This window comes from Equus caballus, chromosome 16 (assembly GCF_041296265.1).
Source record: "Equus caballus isolate H_3958 breed thoroughbred chromosome 16, TB-T2T, whole genome shotgun sequence".
Taxonomy (NCBI): Eukaryota; Metazoa; Chordata; class Mammalia; order Perissodactyla; family Equidae; genus Equus; species Equus caballus.
In genome coordinates, this window is record NC_091699.1 from 73,822,493 (window position 1) to 73,847,026 (window position 24,534).

Below are 24,534 nucleotides of genomic sequence, written 5' to 3' on the forward strand. Positions count from 1 at the left end.
CAAGAACTGTTGAGCTCTTTACCTATAGAGTCTTGTTTGATTCTCATAATAGCCTGTGAAAGATGCATTATCATAGCTCCCATTTTATGCAGAAAGGAAAATGCCCATAACATTTTCACATCATCACACTGTCTTTTAAAGAAGTCAAGTTTGTTTTGTTTGCATAAGTATCAAAACCCATCTGAGTCAAGAAATAATTCTAAATCCTCTAAGTCACTAAAAAATTAATATCCCATCCTTTTCTTGTCCCTCAGGTAAGATTTTATCCTATTATATGTTAATGAAAATAATTACTTTGTTCTCATTGGTGCTTTCTCCTTTCTGCTTACTTGACAACAGGTTCAACTTCATCTCAGACTAAATCTTCTAATTTGATAATGACCTGTTATTCTTCATGCCCAATTACCAATTCACTTCAACTTAATAAACATTTGTGAAACATCTACTACAAATAAGGTACCCTACTAGATGCTCATGTTGTAGTGGTTAAGTTTGCGTGCTCAGCTTCAGTGGCCTGGAGTTCATGGTTTCAGATCTTGGGTGTGGACCAACTCACCACTAATCGAGCCATGCTGTGGTGGCATCCCACGTATAAAATAGAATAAGATTGGCACAGATGTTAACTCAGGGACAATCTTCCTCACAAAAGAAAGGAAAATTGGCAACAGATATTAGCTCAGGGCCAATCTTCTTCACAACAAAAAAAAAAAAAAAAGGAGGAGAAACAACGATGGGTAAGATAAGACATCTACTTCCCAGGGTTCTATAACCTTACAAAGGAGGTAGTTCAGAAAAATAAACACATGGAAGGCAAAATGGCCATTCACTTATTCACCAAATATGATTTGTTACCTACTGTGTGCCAGATGCTATGGTAGCTTCTAGGCTGCAAAGATTAATACAACACATTGCTCGCCTTGAATGAAGGCATTGTCTGTAAGGATAAGTAAGACAGGAACACAGAATAACAACATTCAGAGTAGCATCCTTGACTCAGTAAACTTCTCAAGCTGGGTATAGGTAGAGATCTAGACAGAATAATGAAGGGGAGTTTGTTGGATTTTTTTTCCAGTTACACAGAGGAACATATGGAACATGTTGGAATGAACTGAAGGAACTACGTAGGAATAAGGACATACTTTGTTTGAATAAAGATGTAGAAAATATTTAGAAGTTTAGTAAAGAGAAGTCGTCATCTACTGCAATACTTCTCAAACTTTAATATGCAAAAACTCACTTAGGGATCTTGCTAAAATGAAGATTCTGATTCCATATGTTTGGAGTGGGGCTTGAGAATCTGGTTTCTAACAAGCTCCCTGGTCTGGAGGTTATACTTTGTGTAGTAAAGACCTAGTGTACAGAACTTTTATGATAGGCTTAGTCTTTAAGAATTATTACTGATTCTTTTGAAGTGAGGAATAAAATTTGGAGAGGGTCAAAGAAAACATGAATGAATTTCTGGTCACCTGAACCTTGTCAAAGAAAACTAAATCACTCTGGGTAGCTGGTGTCCCTGACTAGAAGTATCTGTGGGCTGGGTTCAGGGTGGGGGAAGTGGTGATTCATGGGTCTCTGGCCTCAACAGGTGCCCCAGTCCAAGGTCTATGCCTGTGACACCTGGTATAACCAGTGGACTGGCCTATGGGGTTTCTGAATCAATAAAGGGGTATTCTGGACCTGGATTCTTGAGTCAAAATTAAGAGCAATATGAAAAGAATGAATCAGGATGGAGAGTCAATATCTAGCTCGGCAAAGAGCAGGAGAAAAGAAGGCAAGATCTGGAGGAATTTCCTGATGGGACAAGCTCGGAGAATTTGAAGGTACAGTTCAGGAACTGACAGAGACTATGTTTTCTCATAGTGCTTTGTGTTCCTTTTCTAGATAAGGGGAAATAGAACATTCTATATTCTCCCCAGAGAATGTTATTCTTGGCACTAAAGATAGGCAGCTTACAATGCTGGGTAAGAATGGAATAAAAGTGTCTGACTTTGAATCCAAACCTTACCATTTCCTATTCATGGGTCATTGAACAAATTATTTATCTTTTGGAATCTGTTTCCTAAACCAAAAAATGAGGGAAATAATAGTACCAACCCCACGGAGTTGTGATGAGGATTCAAGAAAATGGTGCATTAAAAATGCTTAACATATAGGAACTTTGTAAATATTAGCATTAATTTTTATTACCAATCATTGGGTGGGGACTTGATAACTCATGATTTCTACTTGCAATTGCCTATGTCCGTTTAACAACCTCTGTTCATAATGCCAGGCACCACTCTAGGAATGGTGAGTATAATGATGAATACTCCTTCTCTAAAATTGCTCTCAGCTTTATGGTGGAAATAGAAACACTTACAGTAAATTTTAATATGATGTAATTAGTTGTGTTCTAAGGTATGAAATAAGAATATGAGGCACTGTGCTACTTTCTTTCCCACCAAATTTTTTGGCTGGGTAAAGAAAGTGTGTAAAGTAGGAACTTGCCTCCATGAGAAAAAAATCTATAAGATCCAGTCTTCCTAGGATAGAAGTGTAATGGAGTTAAAGAATGCTTTCTTCTTGCTGTGAATGACGTTGCAGCCTCATCATCAAAGGTCGTTACTTTTTCTGTAAGATCTGGAGTTATAAATCCACTTCTCTCAATCTCAATGCAGAAAGAAATCTATTATAAGAAGCTTTAATCTTTGGATTGAATTGCTTATTTATAAACCCAAAAGCCTGGGTAGGTAATTGGATTGATGTGTGTGTCAGGTGGTGTTCCTGAGATCCAATCAAATTTGGGGATAGAGCCAGAGCAGTGAGTTCTGTTGATTTAGCTCATTTATTGAATGAATTCGAACTTTAAAAAGACATTAGGAATGTTTTAGACAAAAATTTCATTACATCATAAATAATAAATCGTAATAATATTTCTTGTCTTTAGAATTTTTTCAGTTCAAAGGGGAGGGGGAAGGTCATGGAGTGGGTTCAAAACCAGAGACAAAAAGAGGCTTACTGTATTGAATGAACATCACTACAATGAAATAATAACAGAAACATTATAAATTAAAAAAGACTCCTCAACAATTGCTCTTCATTTTCCACGGTTTCTATCACTTCTTGTTCATATACACAAAGTGCTACTTATGTAGTTTTAATTATAGTACAGGATACGATTTTATCTTTTTTCCAAATAATACTTTGAATGATCTCATACCATGTAGGTCAAATTTACAAGTTTGTCAAAGACTTAGAGTTTTGTGAAAAGTTCTAGCCACGTCCATAAAGAGTACAATTGTTCTGGATTTGGTAGACAAGGTATGTTCAACTTCTTAGCTATTCCAGAAAGCACAGCCTCCCCAAAGAAACAGTAGCTTGTCTAGTATTTACAGATATTCATTTCTACTTGTCAAGTCTATGTTTGAAATTCACATCAATCAGAAAGGAAAGTGGTAGATGATCCACATATTTTACTCTTTTGTTGTTTTCTTAGGCTGTCATTCACTAAACAATAGAAGGAAAGCAATCTTGCTAACTCAAGCCGTGGTTCAAAATTTCTGCTTTTGGAGAAGGGCTTTGGGTGAACTAAACGTGTGGATGAATCATTATTGCGTTGACTGCTGTGTGGTCAGTACGAGAACCCTGGAATTTGAAAGATCAAGGTTCAAATCACGACTCTGCCACTTGCAAGTTGTATGAAGCTTAGGCAAATTAGATAAGCCCTCCGAGTCTGTTTCTTCATTTGTAAAAATGAGCAATTTTTTGTACTAATTTTTCAAAGACTGAAAAGTTGGTATTTGACACTCTTAAGACACAGTATGGTGTCAAGATTCCAAGCGTGTGTTCTGGACTCATACTGCCTCAATTGCTATGTGAATATGCACAAATTGCTTAACTTATATCCACTTCAATTACTACATCAGCAAAATGGATATAATAATGTTCTCTCTCTGCTCCTGTTACTTTAATCTTCAGCTACACCCTGATGAAACCAAAATCTACAACTTTTAGCCCTAGTTTTCTTGCAAGCTTCCATCTCATACGTATTCAACTGCCTTCCCAAAATCTTTACCCAGATATTTGAGCCCACATATTATTGGCTCAAATTCTTCACCCTTGCCTGCATCTGCACCCTTACCATAGCTGAGAGGTGGATAAGGGTATTTACCCGTCCTTTGCCTTTGGGCTTGGCCACGTGTTGGGCCTTGCTTTGACCATTGGCATGTGGATGGAAGTGATAGTATGCCAGTTCTGAGCTCAAGCCATAAGAGGCTTTGTGTATTTTTACGTGCTCTCTCCCACCTCTGCTATCTTCATGAAAAAAAAAATCCCTTGGCTAGCGTATGAGTCCAAGCAGGATGATTGAAACATGTAGCAGAGCCTCCCCATCCAACCCAAGATGCGTAGTGAGAATCAGACCCATTCATGACAGCATAAGGCAAAGTTGCCCTGCTGAATCCAGCCCAGATCAACCAAACCCCGTCAATTTTCAGATCCATGAGTGATAATAAGTAATCGCTTTTCAAACTGCTGAGTTTTGGAGTTGTTTTCTTTTTGCATAAATAGCTAGCCAAGATAATGTTCTACAGGCAGCTCAAAATCAGATTGCCTGAAATTAAGCTCCTCTTCTACCACCTGCCATAAACATGTTCCTTTGTCTTGTATTTCCTTTTTTGGTCGTTGGCCTCACCACTCATTTTATCACTCAGCCAGACATCAGGATATTATTCTCGACTCTAAGCTTTCCCTCACCTTTTATATTCCCTGAGTCTCCAAATTCTGTCACTTTTGTTTCCTAAGTAGTTCTAAAACCTGTTTTTTCTTCCCCATCCCCAATGTCTGTCCTGGTTGTAGAGCCTAATACTTGTTCACTTGGGCTATTGCCATGGAGACTTAGGGGCTCCTCCTGTCCCCATTCTCACTGGCCTCTGATCCTCCACATGGCAACCAGAGTGATATAAAATTACTCATGTCACTGCGCTGTTTCAAATCCTTCACCAGCTCTCATCACCCTCAGGAGAAGTCCAAGTTCTTTAGCATGACTCCAGGCTTCATTATCTGGTCATCATCTGCCTATCCAAATTCATTTCACACTTCTTTCCCTTTATACTTTTCATCCATCAGTTTAAAACCATGTTAATTCCTCCAAACGTAGCATAGGATTTCCTAACTGTGTGCCTTTATAAATTACGTGGCCTTTAGAATGCTCTTCCATCCTTTCTCCATATGATAAACCTATGTCCATCTTTTATAATATATCTTAGGCATCAACTACTCTTGGAAGCCTTGCTGGCTGTCTCAGAGAGAGTCAGTCATTGCTTCTGTTTCTTGAAAGTTACTTGAAAGTATCACTCTGAATTATGATTATGTTTGTCTGTCTCTTCCACAAAACTGAGTACTGTGTGGGCAGGGATGGTGCCCATAATTTCTAGTTCTTGGCATAGAGCTTGATTCATAATGGAGTAGACAGTCAATATGTGTTTTCTTGGCTGAACTAATGCTGTAGAATGATGTCATTTTATTCAGCAGTGCCCTACTGGAGATGAGGAAGGCTGATAAGCTGGATCAGGCAGCTCCCACATGGATGGAGAGTCACATCCAGAACCAGAAGTCTGCGTTCCCTGATCTCAGAGGCTGTGTGTAGTCAGATGCTTATGTGTCTGGTGCAAGCTTTTGGAAAGGGGCAGGGTATGAGTGGATTCAGAGAGAAGGCAGAATGCTGAGCAGTGATAGATGTGGTCTCTTTCCATTATTCCTCAAGCTTTGAAAACCCAAACTAAATTCCTGAAATCATGAGTGTGATTGGATTTTTTGGGTGTTCACAGTCAAGGGGTTGAGTCTTATCTGCTCTACAAGAAGGCGCCTCGCTGTGGTGTTATTCCCAGATGAAGGAGCTGAGACAGAGGAGACAGTGCAGAAGTAAAGTTGGAAGTGACCGAAATTTGGAGGAATGTGCTTGAGTTGTACATGCTGTAAGAGGGGCATTAAGTCTAAAAAACTGAAACCTCTGAGATGCAGAGGTCCTGAGTCATATCTGCATTACAATGCTTTCTCACAGAGTTTATAGAAACTCAAAATATTCCAAAGTGCCCAGCACAGGATATGGCATTTAGTACAGTAAAAGTAAGTTTTCTTCCTTCCTAAATTCTTTCAGAGGAAAAATAAAAATTCTTTTCCTGTTTAACTGTCTTAATATAAACCTAAATTACATACCTACTTTTTTTTTTTTTCGCTGAGAAAGATTCACCCTGAGATAACATCTGTGGCCAATCTTTCTCTATTTTGTATGTGGGTTACCGCCACAGCATGGTTGATGAGCACTGTAGGTCCACGCCCAGGAACCAAACATGGGCTGCTGAAATGGAACACACTGAACTTAACCACTAGGCCACTGGGCCGGCCCCAACACTTACATTTTTTATGGCATGATTTCTGTTAAAATGAAAACACTCTACTTATAGGGCTACATATTAAATATCATAACAACAAAAATTGACAACTGACAATTAAAAATCTAGCCAGTTTGGAAAGCAAAATTGAAGAGAAATACTACTGTTGAAATGCTTGTTGACAAGTGTGGCAGAGAGCTCTCATACCCTTCCTCATACCCACTTGGCCTACATTTTACCCTAGCTATTCCTGTGGCAACCAGCTTTGGGCATGTGTGACCTCCCTTGGTGACACCATGTAGCTTCAACTTTCTGCATCAGGGTTTTCTGACCCTGTTGCCTGGGAAGCTTGTGGGATTCCACCCAGTGTTTATACAGGGGCAATATGGAGTGCAAGGGAGTTAGCATCCAATGGGCAACCCTTGACCAACGGGGACTGGGAGTCAGAGAATAGATGCCCCTCTTTTTGTTTCCTGAGGTGTTCAACTCTGAGGCACATTTTACATGGTTTCTCAGAAGGTCTCAGCAGGATTGAAGCCCAGGTGTCCACAGCAGTGACCAAGGCAGGATGATCACTTATATTGGCTTTCTTTCCTTTTCTGTTTCATTCTCACTAGTTCTTTGTTCCTGTTGCCCAGAATCACATCTCCAAATAACTACTTGCACTGAGGCCCTGCCTCAGCCTCTGCTTTTCTAGAAAACACCCAGGCTAAGATAACAAGCTATATTGGACACATTTTAAGCACTACTTTAGATTCTCTCAAAGTCACAAGTCCACAGACCTTCAGCCACTGGCTCATTGGAAGCCAGTTGCCAATATCAGTCTAGCTTCTTCTGTTAGAACAGACCCCACGGAAACCACCATGATGTGATCCCAGGCCAGACTCAATCTGATCCACGGACCCCGGCTCCTTTCTGTTCCACTGGCCTCAGAACAAACTCCATGCCACAGGACATGGGACCTGGCTTCCCCAACAGCTGCCAAAAGGGGTCAAATAATGTAAACTAAGATAGCAGAAGAGTTGGTTCTCTATGGGGAAACTTTGACCAAATGGGAGACAGGAGATAGAGAGGGAAGGGCATCAGATAAATTCCTCTCCCTTCTTCCTCCTCAAGGACGGTCCTGAGGCACCGTTTTCCACATAGCTTGTTTGGAGATGTTCATACAGCTGAGCAACCAACTACGTCTCTGTGGCTTGTGAAGCAGTAGCTGGCATGGTAATATATCATCTTATGTTTACTTCCCATCTTTCTTTGTCTCTCTTACTGTTCTGCTATTGCATCTTTCAATAAAGCATCAACACTTAAGCCTTGTCTCAGGCTTGTTTTCTTGTCTCGCCTGAATGGAGACACAGGGGAGTGAGGACTTTTGCTGGGCTGAGGCTAATATAGAATAACTGTGGCAAGTAGAAATGGGCTTTGAGAAAGGTTATACAACAGGAAGCAGGCCTTGGAAAGGTCTCAGGATTATACTTCCTTCTTACAGCTCAACACAGAAGAGATTAGTTCATTTGATATGGGATCAGTGATAACATAGCCAAGAGCTACACCGACCGCAACTCTGGACAGAGAAGGAAGCGACCCACACACTTCTCTTCCCATGGTGCCTCATCCCTCCCTTAAACAAACCAAGAAGAATATCTGCTTTGTCTGTTCTTTGTTTCAGCCTTCATCTTTTTTTACCAAGGGTATGCAAAATGCTTTGAAAATGAAAAAGGTATTTTCTGATTATGAAGCAAAGTATGTGCACTGTCAAGAACTTGAAAAATTCAGAAATTTGCCAAGAAGTAGACAAAAAGCCCCTGCAATTCCCAAACCCATAAATAACCAGTTAAATTTTGCGCATTTCTTTCCTAATTTTTAAAAACACATACATACTTGTGTGCATGCACACACAGGCTCAAATGCAAAATTTCCCTTCGGAAAATCTCTCTCCATTCTCCACCCATTGAAAGTCTCCTTGACTCTCAAAATAAACTTATTTGGAACCTCTTTTGTGAAGGCTTCTCTGATTTTTCATATCAGATATTCTTCTAAAATTCATCATATTTTGCCTTGTATTATAGTTATTTTTGTTTATAGGTATACATTTTCCCAACTAGATTATAAGCTTCTAGACTAGAGGACAGAGTCCATATCCAATTCTTCTTTGAAATCCCACATTATCTGACAAGCGTTGAATTAATATTTGATAAATGAACAAATATACAGTTCAGCCTATAGCTATTTTTAACACCTTCATCACATTATTTCCTACACACGATTATCATTTTACTACGTGCTTTTCTCCTTTATGAATTATTTCATGTTATGTGTCTCATTTCACCAATTAGATTCACCAAAGGCAATGACTTTGCTTATATTTCTCTGGTGTCTCCCATAGCATTTATCACATTATTGAATAGAGAGCAGGTATCTAGCAGAACTTTGTTAACTTTCTCCACTGACACAGCCTAGCCATCAAATGCTGCCTATTTTTTTCCCCCCAAACAGATCAAAAGCAAATCAACCATGGGTTTAGAAAATATTTGGAATCATCTGTGATGTTGCACAGAAATTAAAAGGGGGCTTGTCTACGCGGGTCTGAGAATGGTTATAGCTTATTCCTGGTAATCAGTCACTCTCATTGAGAAAAAGGACCGAATGTGTTATAGACACTCAATAACTCTAGAGAAGTCAGCTTTTGAGAGAAGGTAGTTTCCCACCGTTTAGAGTTAGAACCCGGCAATATGTGACTATTGTTTGTTGATTTCATAAGATTGAAATTAACTTACGGGAGAGAAAATACTTAAATTCAAAATTTGAAGAACACAATTATCAATCATACTGACTTTATCCAAAATGAGATACGGCATGGAAGGTAAATTCTGGAGTGGGTACTGACCCTCCCCATAGAGTGGCGTGAGCCTTTTTGGGGACATTCCCATGAAAGTTTCGAGTTAACCCAGGTTCTAATCACAGTTCGTCCATTTGCTTCACACGTAACTTTAGACAAGTCCTACAATCTCTTTAAGCCTCAGTTTTCTACTCTCTGAGGGGGATAACCATGCTACCTATTTTATATGGTTATTAGAAGATTAAGACTAAGGTGGAAAAGATTTAGCAAAATGCCAGCTCATCACCATTGTTCAATAAATATTAGCATTCTTTACTTTTATTGCTTTTTTTCTCAGACTGTTAAAAAGGTATTTGGCATTCATTAGTATTAAATTGAGCATTTTCTCTTGTCAAAGTGAGTCTTTCTCCTCCTTTTCCCCGTTTGTCCTGTTTGTGTTTTGCATAACAGAGCAACGACAGCCACTTTCATCAGGGTCTCAGGGTTGAAGAGGCCGCTGCTTCCTCCTCGACCCCAGTGCTCCTGAACTGTGGGGAACAGGAGTCATTGACGTTAGAAACAGAAGGACTGTGAAGCAGACAGAAGGGTGTGGTAGGGCAGTCAGCAAGACATAGCTCTTTCTTCTGAGAAAATGTGTGCAGGCGACAGGCATCATGGGATCATTAATCGTTCTAATGTGGGACAGGCTCACAGCTTCTGAGCATGAGACTATTTGTCTTAAAACTTGCAAAGCAACTTGATTAAATGGTACTGTATAAATAGATGTGAAAGTTAATAACTATTATAAATAATAACAAGAGCAATTCAACACACCCCTAGACTCATTTTCTATGAGAAAAAAATGAGAAATTGAGAACAAATTACATAAAAATAAACTAATTTTTAGGTCTGCACGCACTTCCATTTAGTTAATAACAGCAAAGTAGACAAGCTAATAAGTGCAGTAGTATAAAGACAAGAGAATGCAGACTGACTTTGATAAGAGAAAACGCTCAATTTGATACTAATGAATGCCAATTTCTCTCTTTTTCTGACAGTCTGAGAAACTCTTGTCTCTGTGCCACATGAAGCTCATTGATTCTGTCTTCAAAGACTTTGAAAAAGAATGTTAAAAATCTTTTCCCTTGTGGAGAAAACAATGCAGATGACTATTAGAATGTTTTTTTTACCTTCCTGATTCACTTCTTTTTAAAAGAGGTACATGATAGCTCCTGCTTCCCGTTCCCTTAACAAATAATTGGCTGACTTTATTTTTCTTCTCTTTAATCTGCTTACCTCTGCAGACAGTTCCAGAATTTGTTTGATTGGGAAGATCCTTTCACTCAAGGGATTTAATTAAAGAAAGAACAACGCTCACAGACAGCAATGCAAAAGAAGGTGATCCATAATGTAGCCTCGATGTGAAAAAGACTGCCCGGAAGCCCTCATTATAGGACTTGGGGGTCCTTCTTAGCACTGCCCGTGAGCAGATGTAGATAAGTCAAGCTGATGATCAACTATTAGGCTTATTCATGAAGCCCAATAGGTGGCCCCATCTCTTGATCTGTTTCCCAGGAAACAAGTCACGTGCCTGAGGAGCTAAGCATGTCGCTTCTCGGAGTCAAAAGATGCTTTCAGTCATTTGTCTGGTGGTAACTTGTGTCTTCATTCCTGCACAGTCTCTCTCTGGCAGTGACACTTTCATGGCTCAAGACGGAGGCTAGGGAGAGCTCTTTTCTCATCTCCACCCCCTGCCTTTATGTAATCTTGAGTATTTGCCAAAATTCAGTCTCCCTTCTCTAAAGGTCTAGTGTTCAAACTTTGGCATCCAGCAGAATTCTCTGGTGAGCTTTTTCGAAATACACATGATGGGGATCCTTCGCACCCCTACTGAGTCAGGAGTTGGGACCAGGCATGTGGTTTTCGGGGAAAAAAGTTTCCAGGTGGTTCCTATGTGTACCAAAGATGCAGAAACTCTGTTGTAAACCCTGGATGATGTTGAAGCACAAGCTTAGGAGTTTTCAGCTGTGGCTGGGTATTGGCATCACCTGGAGACTTTAAAGAACTACTGCTGGGTTCCACCTCTAGAGATTCTGATTTAATTGGGAACTGGGTTTTGATAGTTTTAAAAGTTCCCCAGGTGACTCCAGTATTCAGTCAAAGTTGTGGACCTTTAGCTACATACTTAGCCTAGGTGAGAAGCATTTAGAGTGCCATATTTTATATGAGTACCTACTAGTATGAGTTGTTTCTCACCTTTAATTTATAGCTGTCTTAATAGGACTGCTATACGGGAGTGCTACACGTGAGACAGCGATACATAAAGGACAACTTATATTCATTTGTTCATTCATTCACACTTTCAGCAAATATAGTTCCTACCATGTGCCATGCCCTGATCTAGGGGTTGCAGCAGTGGACAAGATATACACAGTCATTGCCTTCATGGTGATTAATAGACAGAAATAGCTGGATCTAGAGTTTCAAGTTCTCTTCATCAGTTGGCTACTGGGTTTGGTTTTGCCCTCTTCCTTAGACTTCCTCTCACGTGGCTCAGATGCTCCATTTTTACTAAACTTGTGCATCTCTGAAAGAATTACATTTTCCCACCCTTCTGTGTCTTGTCCCTATTGCCATCTCTCTGCCTGGATGTCCCTTCCCTTTCTTCCTTAACTAGCTAGCTTCTATCCATCCTTCCACACTCATCTTGGCCGTCACCTTTTTTGGAAATCTTCCTGGATGCGGTAGTTTCTTCTTCATTCCCCACAGTCCCTTATGCTGTGTTGAATTAGTCAAAAAAGAAATCTATTATGTAAGGGGAGGAAAATGTATTGTATTTGATGTCAATATTAAATATAAGTCAGTGAATCTTTGGTGTACACTTGGAGAAACAAAGATGATAAGGGTAAGATTATTGCGTGCTTACAATTTTGTTGCCACATTCATCAGATGATGACCCGAAGCGCAAAGGGCAGCATTGGGGTTCAACCTGAGGGAACAGAGAGAGTAATGGGGACTGAAATGTATAGCTTTCTCTCCTAGTTGCTTTGGCCCCTCCTCATTTTAGTGATGTTCTATTGAGAAAAATCAAATGCAAACAGCTCTAATAAGAGGCTGAGAAAGCAATCATCTACCTGGTTCTATCTTATTTAAGCAAGTAATTTTGGAGGATTGTATGAGGCACGCAAAGGATGAGTTAAAGAGAGATGTTCTTGGGTGTTAAGTAAATGGTGGAATGGAGCATGTAAGTGGGGAAATTTTAGAAATATTGCAGATCTGTTGTCTTTTCTGCTGATGTTGTTATAACCAAGGTAAATAAATTAAATGTTTGTGAATTTACAGTGTCTCTATTGTTCCAACTGGTGCCATTGTTTGATGGGAGAAAGCCCAAGGACATGAAAAGAAAGAAGTCCACTGCCTTGATCGTAATCTTTGTGCCCTACCGCTGCTGAGCAGGGTTGAGCCCTTCCCAAGGGGTTAACTATTTGCTTTTCAAAAGTTTTTTTTTTGGTCCACTATTCCAATTGTTGGTTTCTTTATTCTGTCTCCTACCCCGTATGTAAATTCCTTGAGAGCTATGACCATGACCTTAACTTAATCTTACTCACCTGCTACAAGAACTGTCGTATAGCATGCACTCAGAAATGTACGTTGGATGAGATGTTCTTACTTCTACAGTGTTCATTAAAAGTTTTGCCATTTTGAAATATCTTGAGCAAAGTAAGGAGAGCACTAGGAGAATTCAAAAACCCAAGTTTAGTTCTTTTATCACTACTTCTTAAAACTTTGTTTTTAATCTCTGGAGACCAACTTCTAGAGGTCTTTATGATTTATACCTTGCTATTGCTCAGGGACTTTCCGATTTTAGGGGGAAGCCTATTCTTAGGCTGCTGTTCAGTGCCTTAGGGAGCTCCCTCAGGTTTTTCAAAAGACAAGTGTAGGTGAATTTCCACCCAGGAGAGGAAGTAGATGGTGGAGTAATGGGCAAGCTGACATTTCTTTCTTTGAACATATTTATTTGGCTGAGTGAGGGAAAAGGGGAGTCGTAACAGTGAGATGCCTCTCAAATGACTAAGAAATAAGGGGAATAATATATAGACCCTGGAGAATGGAATGATAACTGGATTGTAGCATGGTCCATCCCTTCAGAAATATGTAAAGTCAATTTAATAAGATTGAATGGTCCCTAGGCTTGACCAAAGGTATCGCATATATAGGAAAAGAAGATAAAGACAAGTGGTTGGTAAGTTTGGTTAATGTAGGAAAGGAAAGTCGGAGAAATAGGGACTCTATCCATGCAAACAATCTCCAGGGGAAAAAAACCCCGGTATCTTGGCAACTAACACGAGTGCTTGATACCAAATGCATGTATGTTCCTATTGTGAAAATGGATATTTTGGGCTGCCATTTGTCTGATAACAACCAGAGCAAGAATCATACAATTAATTTTGCTACTTTAGTCCCAGGCTCACCATGCACTCTTCTATCTATAACATGCCTTTGCATGAAGCTCTGCATATTGAAAGAGAATGTGCTTATCACAATAGAATGGATATTCTAGGCTGAATGAAAGTAACATAACTTATAGTAAATACAACGATTGGTATCTTGTTCGTCCATCAGTTTCTTTGGTTAATGCAAGCTGGGCTCTCCTGGTGGTCCCCTTACTTTGATATTTACCTTCCTTCACATTCTGGTTTCTATACGATGTACCAAGAAAGTATTTAACATGATTATTCGTGAAAATGAACTAAAACATTGTTGCAAAAACTACTGCCTGATTGCCATATATCTAGTCCAAATTTTTAGAGTAGAGCATTCTGTGCCTTTCAGGGAGTTTGTGTGCCTTCTCATGGGTCTCCACATTTTAGAAAGTTCAAGGAAATGTTTCAATGATGTCTCCCAGTTTATAAAGCTCATATGCATTTAGTATTTCATCTGATCCTCATACCAACCAAGTAATATAGCTGGAACGGATTTCTATTTTTACTGTTGTTTGTTCAAGGTCAAATTTCTGTGTTTAAGACCAGTAAGATGTCCAAATCTCAATGACCTGTCAGACTGGGGAAAAGCATAAAAATTTCCCCACATCAATCATAGTGGAGGATCTCATTTAATAGTCTTCTAATCTTTGAAGAATTATTCCCCCATTACAATATATTCTGTTTCTGGCTTCCTTTTGTTTACCTTGTTCACTTCCTGGTTACTTCCTTATATACTTACATAACAAGGAGAAATCATTATTTAAAATTAGATATTTTTAGGAAAGAAGATCCTGGTAAAGGAAACCTTAGGTTTCTGCCGGTCTTTTGTGTTGCCAAGAGAATGGATTAGCCATTTGTTATGTTTAACACATGATCAGTTTAGAATTCATCCAACATAAAGTAGATTTGCCACTAAATTTAGAGATAACAGCCAGAGAGAACTGACTACTCCAATAAATAGTGAGAAAAATTGGTAAGTTTTAGGGACATTTCAAGAGGAAGTAGGCAAAGAGGACTAGGAGAGAAATGAACTATTAAGAAATTGACTACAGGGGCTGGCCCCATGGCATACCAGTTAAATTTCCACTTTGGTGGCCCAGGGTTCACTGGTTGGGATCCTGGGTGCAGACCTATGCACTGCATGTCAAGCCATTCTGTGGCAGGCGTCCCACATGTAAAGTGGAGGAAGATGAGCATAGATGGTAGCTCAGGGCCAGTCTTCCTCAGCAAAAAAAAAAAAAAGAAAAAAGAGGACGATTGGCATCTGATGTTAGCTCAAAATCTTCCTCAAAAAATAAAAATAAAAGAAAGAAATTGACTACAGTCTGGGACATAAACTGGAGCATAGGAGAGGTGAATAATCTGTAGTGGCAGAATTAAAAAATGAACTTTAGGAAGATTTGTCTCATAATCAATTTTAATTTTTTTTTTTTACTTTACTGTGATGCTTAAACACCTCCTTTCCTGCCCTGCTCTCCAAACCTTCAATAAGTCAGCCCTACACACAAAGGCTTTTTGTGAGGACTTTGTCTTTATAGAAATCAAGAGAAGAGGTCAAGTTCTCAGTTTGGCTCAGTGCAATATTGGAAGAAGGTAACAATATGAAACTCACGTGAAATTGTTCATCAATTGAATAATTTATTTGCAGCAGAAGCAGGTAGTTGGAAACCAAGAGACCACAAGAGCCTAGGCTCTCAATCCATTTGCAGGAATCTTGAAGGGAGTGCTGAAATTCCCACTGCTGCGGCATGGGGCTTAAGCCAATCTCATCTTGATTTCAAGGGGCAGGGTGACCTTAGCTGGCTTCTGGATTATTTTAAAAAAATCCTCTAATGATTGGCTTGTTTCCTCCATAATCTTATTTAATTCACATTTAATTACCTTCTGGCCAAAATCTGTGCACTAAAATTTTATTAAATTAGAACATAAAGGATTAATTTGTTCAGGGTTATTGCCCATTACACAGTAAAGCCAATTGGAGGAAGTGATTGGTTTAATAAATGAAGCCCAGAGACTTTCTCAGAAGCAATTCATGTTAGTTTAAACATTTATTGTCAATACAGTAGGCAGTTTTGGAATTTCTTTTAAAGATGGAAAATATCAGTTAAATTACATGACCTTCCTCAAAAACCAAAGCTAGTACCTATCTTAATATTGATGATGCCCCCTCCTATTTAAAAAGCAGAAGTAGAAATGTATGAAAACAAACCAAGAACTACCTAAGGTTGCTTATGAGAAATATCAAATTTATGTGATGGTTCTAATAATAGCTACTAAGATTAAACATTTACTACATGCTAGGGGCAGGGGTAAAAATTTTATTATGTATCTCATTTAATTTTCAAAACTCTACAGAGATAAGTATTATTATTCTTATTATATAGCCGAAAAAAGGTGCAGAGACATTAATAACTTGCCCAAGGTCACATAGGTAGAAAGTGTCAGAGTTTGAACTTGAACTCAGGTCTATTTCATTCCAAAACCTGTACATACTATATAATGAGTCCTGGCAAGGACCGTGATCCAGATGGGACTGTTTTAACAAAACTACATCACTTGGCATAAATCAAGGGAATTGCATGCTGCCAACTCCCGTCATTTGTACTATAGATCTATTTAGGAAATAAAAACACCGCTAACAACTTAGCCTTGGGAAAGCTGCTTATCTTATAAGGAAATTGATTTCCTCCTTCTGTCTCTTGTGTTCTGTGGTGCATAAATTATATACCACTATTCCAAGTATATTTCCTAGAAATTTTATCAGATTAGGCAATCTACTGGCCATCTCACTTCCTAAATCCTTTCTAATGTTCCCCCAGGTTTTTTTTCTCACCATGACTTTCTCCTTCTTGTTCTCTTTTTCTTATTACCCAATGAATAGATATTAAGAGATTATTACGTGCACTGCAGTCGATAACAAAGTGTAAGATTTTTGTGGTGGATGCAGAAGTTTGAGTAGAACTGAAAAATAAATAAACAAAATAAAGAAGATAGGGAAGCATAGGATAGAATGGGACAGGGAGGGAATAATTCAACAGTGGTGCCCAACATAGAGCATAGACCTAACAGACGTTTGTTGAATGAACAAATGGATGAGTCAGTAGTCAAGTGAATGGATAGATGGATGAATGGGTAGATGAATGAATGGAGGGGCGTCTGAATAAATGGATGAATAGATGGATAAATGAATAAGTGAAGGGATGGAAGGATGAATGGATGGACAGAATAAATTGATTTGAAAGAATGGATTTGAAAAAGATAGGTACAAGAAAATCATGTCTTTATTACATGGACTGGGTCCTCTTATGGAGAATCTGCTAAAAAACTTGGCAGTGGTTCCAATCACCTTCAAAGGGCACAAAATGGCAGATCTTGACTCATGCTCCTTTCTATTGTTTAGGTCTGAACAAGTCAGAAGACACCTGGGGACTAGACGGTGAAATAAACAGACTCCTTAGTGTTGGTACGTAGCAGGAAAGATTATAGAGATAAGTGAATAAAATTAGTTTTCTATTTGATACAGAAAACCTGGGCATTTAACTAAATCCTAAATATCACATATACTCTTATATTAAAATAAATAGCACTGGACAGAAAGAAGAAAGATGTTGACGTAAGAGCACTGATGACACGAAATGAGAGAATGGGGTGAGGGTAGATAAACAGCTTAGCAAGGAGCAAGCTTATGGCTTTAGAGCCAAAAAACAACAATGCCAAGCTGTGTCTTGCTTCTGCAGCACCAGCACTTTTCATCCCCATCAGTAACAGAAGATTACCCCCCAGGGTGCTCTGCCGATCTCCTGGGCCCAGAGAAGCATGCAGAGTATCTCTTTTTCTTTTTTTCTGTCCTTGCTTCTAAAAGATTGCTGGCCCCAGTTTTAGAATGAATATTGCCTGTGGCCAGACCTATGCAGATTTTTGAAATATGGTTCTCTTTTATGTCATTGTCTCACTTTAGACAAGTATTGCTAATTTGAATATTGATTACATATCATATGTTATACAGGAAAGAGATTTCAATGACCCTCAGCAAGTTACTGAGCCTCAGTTTCCTCGCTTGTAGAATGAGGGTGATGAGGCTAACTCATAATGTTCCTTAAAGGATTATATCTGGCAACCTTTGTCAAAAATTTTCTAGATTTATTGTAACCACTTCCATGAAATTCTGTGGTCCTATAAGATTATACTTATGTTAAATCCTGTGTCTTAGAGGCTGAGCTTATCAAACAGAATTGCCCACTATTCCACCATATAGGCAGAGACAGCAAATCATTTACCAGAAAATTTTCTTTGTTTTGAGAAGAATGTAACATTTCCTTTTAGATATGTAATTGTAAGGACAGTAGGTCCTCTGTAACAGATCAAAGGCTGGAGGTGGTCACAAAGGCTCAGATCATGGAGCCTCTGTGAGCCAAAGTTTCAAGGCCAAGGCCATTCCTTTTCTGAGAACTTATCAAATGGTTTAAGAGGATCTTTACCAAAGACTGTTGGTGGAACAAAATACACAGTGGGAAGAGGCAGTCTGCAATGAAGACCTAACTTCAGGGCTAAGACTTTTGAGAGCTTGAGATTGGTACAGGTGTGGCCGGCTGTTAAACTGAAGTTAGAGATGCCTCAGAGTTTAGGACAGATGGTCCTTCCACACAGGAGAAGGTGAGGCAGCCAGGCTGTGTCTATCCTTTCCATGGTCTCTTGGAAAATTTAGAGGTGGGGCGAGCATTAAAAATAAGCAAAATGATTCTCTGATAATAAGGCATGTGAAGCCCAAATAACTGGATATTAAAAAGAGAGAACTTGCCAAAAAAAAAAAAAACAAAAAACAAATCAAGCCTGAACCTGATTAAGACTTTAGATCTATGGGAAATATAGAAATTAATATAAATTTACAAGAAATCTGGAGGCATAGGAACATGTTATATGACAACATGAAGTTGTGACCAGTAAAATGCAGATAGGGAGGAATTCTACAGGAAAACAACCTGGTTTCTAAAATAAATAAATTGAAGTGAGAGTGAGAGTGAAAAAGAGAGATTAAAAGAGACTGCAGGGTCGGGGTCGGCCCGGTGACGCAGCGGTTAAGTTCGCACGTTCCGCTTCTCGGCCCGGGGTTCGCTGGTTCGGATCCCGGGTGCGGACATGGCACTGCTTGGCAGCCATGCTGTGGTAGGCGTCCCACGTATAAACTAGAGGAAGATGGGCATGGATGTTAGCTCAGAGCCAGGCTTCCTCAGCAAATAGAGGAGGACTGACAGTAGTTAGCTGAGGGCTAATCATCCTCCAAAAAAAAAAAAAAACCAACAAAAAGAGACTGCAGGGTCATAGCTACCTATTGTTGACCTATCATAATACATGACCCTTTAGATCCTGTTATTACACTACTCTTTGTGGTTTCCCTTCACCCTGCCCACACTTGTAATGAGTCCCAACTGAAAACATTCTAATTTGACTAGGCCATCTGTTTCCCACTGAGGCCGTGACTAATGCAGTGCTCAATAAGTCTTTTTAAATGAATGATTACAAAGCAGATTTTTAAGGGCAAAGGGCCTTTTGCAGGTTTATACTAAATTTTACACATATCTTCATATTGTGTCTAATGAGTGAAACTGTAGTAATTCTAGCTCTTACGGAAAGATCCAGTGAATGTTCACATTACATAGAATGTTTCAGATTACTTTTAATGAATTTAAATATAAAATTCTAAGCTACTTGGCATGCAAAAAATAGCTTTGTCATTTTTTATTCTTATAAATATATTTCATATTCAAAAGACTTAATTTTTTAATAAGCTGCACACAGCTGAGTCTACGATAGTTTAAAACAAAGCAAGGAAATACCACATTTTCATTAGTTTTTGACACTCAATAATTAATCGAAGGTACCTTGTTAGCAGATAAAAGACTAATAATTTGATTTAATTTAAATCAACATTTTTACATTATTTGTTAGCATGAGACCTGTGGAATGGTTTCATTTGATTCTGGACAAGAACAAGAAAAGAAACAGAAATCAGCATTAATGAAGTTCTGCTCTCTCATGAGATTTTAGGAGCTTGAGAAGTGCTTGCTGATTAATGCTAATGACTGGCTTATAGAAATAATCAGAAAAGCTGGAATATAGATGTTGACTTGTCTTTTTCCTACTGAATCTCCGAATCTTCTGCCTTTCTCCTACTGACCATTTTAAGATGGTATTTACCTAAATTGCTCAAAGTAGCTGTCCAGTTGCTATCACTGTATCTTTTACCTCCTGGAAAGTTCACTTGGATTTCACAGTATAAAGAGCACTGCATCATGCCTCAGTTTGAAAAGTCCAATGTTTTGCTTTTAGCTGGTAACTTTATTTTCAAGAGGAGTTCGAATTTAACTTTTCCAAAGGGACAAACTTCTAAATGGAATTTAAGTTAATATTTTAAAGTTTATACATCTATTAATTAGACTGCATTGACTAACTAATGTTAAATGACAAACCACCACAAAATCATGCCTTTGTCCCAATAGCACTGTTTCAACAAGGTCTTCCTTGACCATCCTATTTTAATTGCAATTCCTTTACAATAATAAGCATTACTATTTTTCATATATTTTGTGGATCAGCTGGGAGTCAGTCTATCTAGACGGGGACTGGCTGGCCAGCTTTGTTGATCTTGGCTGGATTCACTCATGTGTCTGTGAGTTGGCTGGGGGTCAGCTGGTCTAGGCTGGCTGACTGGAGCAGCTTGGCTGGGTGGCTCTGCTGCAGATGTCATTCATCCTTGCTTGAGACTAGTAGACAAGCCCTGGCCTGAGCTTCTCACAGAGATGGCTAGAACACAAGGATGCAAGCAGAAACACTCAAGACCTCTTAAGGCCTAGGTTGGAACTGGCACAATTTCATTTCAATCCCATTCTTTTATTGGCCAAAGCAAGTCACATTTTTCAGTGGGAGTAACTGCAAAGTCACATGACAAAAGATGTGGGTACAGGAGTGTGGGTGTGAAGAATTGGGGCCAGTGATGCAATTTATCACAAAGACTGTCTGATACAAGATCATTTAATGTAATTAATTTTTTCAGTTTCCTATTTAACCCCAATGTTAGTACTTCTTTGCAAAGTACCAAGGCTGGTTCCCTGTATATGACGTTTCTTTAGAATTTCAATTTTCAGCTGTATCCCAAAACTCTATCAACTTCATCCTGAGGAAATTAGGGAAAAGTCTTTAATTCTAGGGTGCTTTTACTCCTTTGAAAAGAATGATAATCAAAATGCTTGCTGTTTTTGACCTCACTTTGGTAAGTGCAATTAAGATCTTGTAATTTTAGAAATATAAAAGTACAATAATTACAGACACATTGAAGACAATATGCAAATATTTCAGTCCAAAGGCAACGCACCCAAGTGTTCACTAAATTTTATTACGTACATCATAAAAGTCAAAACAACTAAAATTTATTTAAAGTAGCGGTCCAGAATTTAGGCCTACATCCACAAAAGGCATTTCCCAAGCTGACAGTTATGTGAACTCTGAAAATAACCAGAGTCAATTTGCCAGTGAAAGAGGACAAGCGGTTGCATATACTAGTGCAGGTTTATACTTTCATGAAGTCTTTGGCCCAAATGCTTTAGTTATTTGTTTTATGGCAGGAAACTTTTTGGCAGGTATATAGGTCATAAGTATGCCTAGGGCAATGTAAGTAGTTCGGTAAGCTGGACAAAAAGGTAAGTATATGTGACTGCAAAGGTCAATGAGAGCTAGTATATGATAGGGCTTGATTTTGCAGCAGAGCCAAAGTCGTGCTCAGCCTAGATTAAGGTGTGTTGAGGCCTGTCTGGAAGACTGGAGGGCTGGCCTCACCAGGAGTCTATTTGTACGAATGATAGGAGGCCTCTTGGGAAAGTCTCTTCCTGAAAAGATAGAGTAATGTTGGTACATAACAGCTCCTGAGCATTGGCAGGGGCAAGGTGATTTTAATCATCATACACAGATCATCCTTATTTACTGCCTGCGTGGATTGGCTTGGGTTTTGGAGAGGAGAGAGAGGGCTACCAATGAAACAAAGTTAAATTTCTCCAAAATTCTAAGTGTCTTGGAAGGCATAGGTATTCACTCTTTTTAAATCTGTAGGGAGAAACATTTGCGCCTCTTTCTTATCTCAGGACATAATGGGTTTGAGGGCTGAATGAACCTTTGTTCCCCAAGTGCCCTAAAGGAGCACAGGGAACACTTCTTGTTTCTCTTACTCTTGTTAAGGGAGGTGGAAGAGCTAACCGTATTGGGCAGAACTTTGTTCACTGGGACTTATCTACCAGTGAGCAGAATGCACACAGGTGACATACCTTCTCCATTCTTCTACTTCCTGGCCTTTTTGTCTCCTTGCACTTAACCTAGGAGGGACCCACAGCCCATATTCTGAGGAAGGTCTTGTAAACCAGACCAGATACAAAAGGCGGGTCTAGATTTAGGATTATCAGGGATAATTTCTTTAATCAGTCCAAAGTTATGATTACATTGCTTTACTAAGGTCTCAATCAGCGAGCGCTGGAAAGGACACCCAGGAGACTAAGATAGCTGGTGGTGCACATAGAGGTAGCTCCCTACTGCCTCCTTGATCGTCACGGAAGCGCACCAGAAGTTTTGTCTTAGCAGCCCACGCACAGTGAAGAATCCTCCAGGTCAGAGGAACGCAAGGTGGGAGGAAGTTGGGCAAATCAAATTACCTAAAATGAATGTCTTGATGTGCTATACATACATACTTTCTCAGTTTATTTCTTGCTACATCTTTGGGGCAAGGCTTCCATGCAAGAATCCTGGTCATGACTGGCTTTACTTCATTCTCCCAGCTCTCTGTGTGTGTTACCAGGTGTATAGGGTAGGACTGTTTGTGTAAGTGATATGGAGTCTGGTTTGCAGCCCCCATTATGCCTCTGTCTGCATGCCTGAGCTTGCAGGCTCTAAGATCTAAGTTGAGAATGAAAGGTAGAAAGCTCAGCTTTGGCTGTCTAACTGTGCTTTCCAACATAGTTATCCAAAGGCCCAGCATTTTGAAGATTCCCACATAAGCAAACCAGTACTTTATTTCTTATTTGTCTTGTGTGTGTTGCTGCATTCTGAACTGCTAACAAGGTATATTTAGTGGAGAGTAACAAAGGTGAGGCTGTCTGTTTTATGCAGTGCAGCAGAAAACGGAGACAGCCACAGCTCTGTGGAAGGCATTGGGCAATCAGCAGGGGAGGGCACATGCCATATTGGAGATTTGGCAGCTTCAGCAAAGCACAACATGAGCACAGCTTGACTTCAGACGACATTGATAAAAGATGTCATCAGAGGCAGCATCAGTGAAACTGCACATTCACCAGACTTCACAGAGATTGGAAGCTTGCTGTTAGTGCCACGCGGAGCCAGAGCTGAAGCCAGAGCAAAAGAGGAGGAAGTGGTACCCGAGTGGCCTTGCTCTTCAATACCAGTGGGACATCTCCAGGGGACATGCAGGAATGCTTGGGGAAGCTTTTAAGGGTATCTGGAAGATATTCAATAATAGGTGAGGGAAGAATTAGAAAACTACTGTGTTTCTATAAATCTGACTCTCTGTCACTCCCAAACCGGTAGGGCCTGGGGAAACGCAGGTGCCAAGGACTTTGAACAGCTGTTTGGCATACCTTTTCCTTATTTCTAGTCATACCAAATCTGATAGCCAATTTGAGTACTTAAAATAAACTCTTTGATTGGTTTGATAACCTTAAATCTTTTCTTTTCTTTTTGTTGTTGTTGACTGTAAATGGGGAGCCTTAACATCTATTTTTAGCATTTTGACAGCTTCTGCATTACTGAGTCCTGAATTTACCAATTAAAATGATATTGGTTGCTATGTTCTGTGACAGGAGAGAGGATGGGCGATGAATATGTATAAAGAGGAAAGTGATGGAAAGACGAATGGAAGGAAGATTTAGCAATAACATAGAAATTTCAAGTTTTAAACTACATTAGATTATAAACTCCACAAAGACTTTTTTTTTTATTAGGGTGGGTTTCCAATTCCTAGCACAGTGTATGACATGTAATAGAAACTCAGTATTTTTTGATGAATAAATATTGACTACATTTGTGTATTATTATCTATGCAACATCTAAAAGAGACAGTCTACAGGAAGTTGTGCTTGGGAGAATGACTGAGAGAGAGGAAGTAAGAAGGAGGACAAGAGAGAGAAAAATTGAACTGAAGACAAAGGATTTTGAATAGGGTGAGAGTGACATGAATCTGTCCCTTGAAACCCTAAAGCCACCATCAATCAATTTAGCTGCTTTTCTTGGGTTTTGCCTCTTCAAACAGTAAGGAACTGTGCGTGCATTTTCTGGGACTGTTTATTGAAGAAAAGTAATTCAGAGCATAACACAGAACAGACTCTCGGTTGCCTATGAACAATTTGTTCCAAAAAATCAAGTTTAAACGTTATTGTAGTGATAAAATGAAGACGTTTTCAAGATCTGCCCTACCGAGACCCTGGCCTCTTATGCTGACTCACACCCCTTCATTGTGGCTAGTGGCCCTGTCTCATTAGCCAGGGCCATCTGCACTGGGGGGTGGGGAAGAGGGGAAGTGGTGAAATGACACCTACCCATTGTTGTTCCCACGTAGCCAGTCACCTCAGAATAGCAGAAAATTGCCAACAGGGGCCATTAGAGTCATTGTAAAAATTCTGAATATTAAAAAATAAATCTGAATTTCTTTTTCAGAATGAAGAGCGGCATAAGCCCTCCAAAGAGAACAGAGCTATCGGCAGCCTGATGTGTTTTCAAATTGAAAGCTGGGTAGTGCTTTTTCTTTTTTAGATATATACTTTGCTATAAAATAAAATGCCACAATCAACAGTTGGATTTCACTGTTATAACT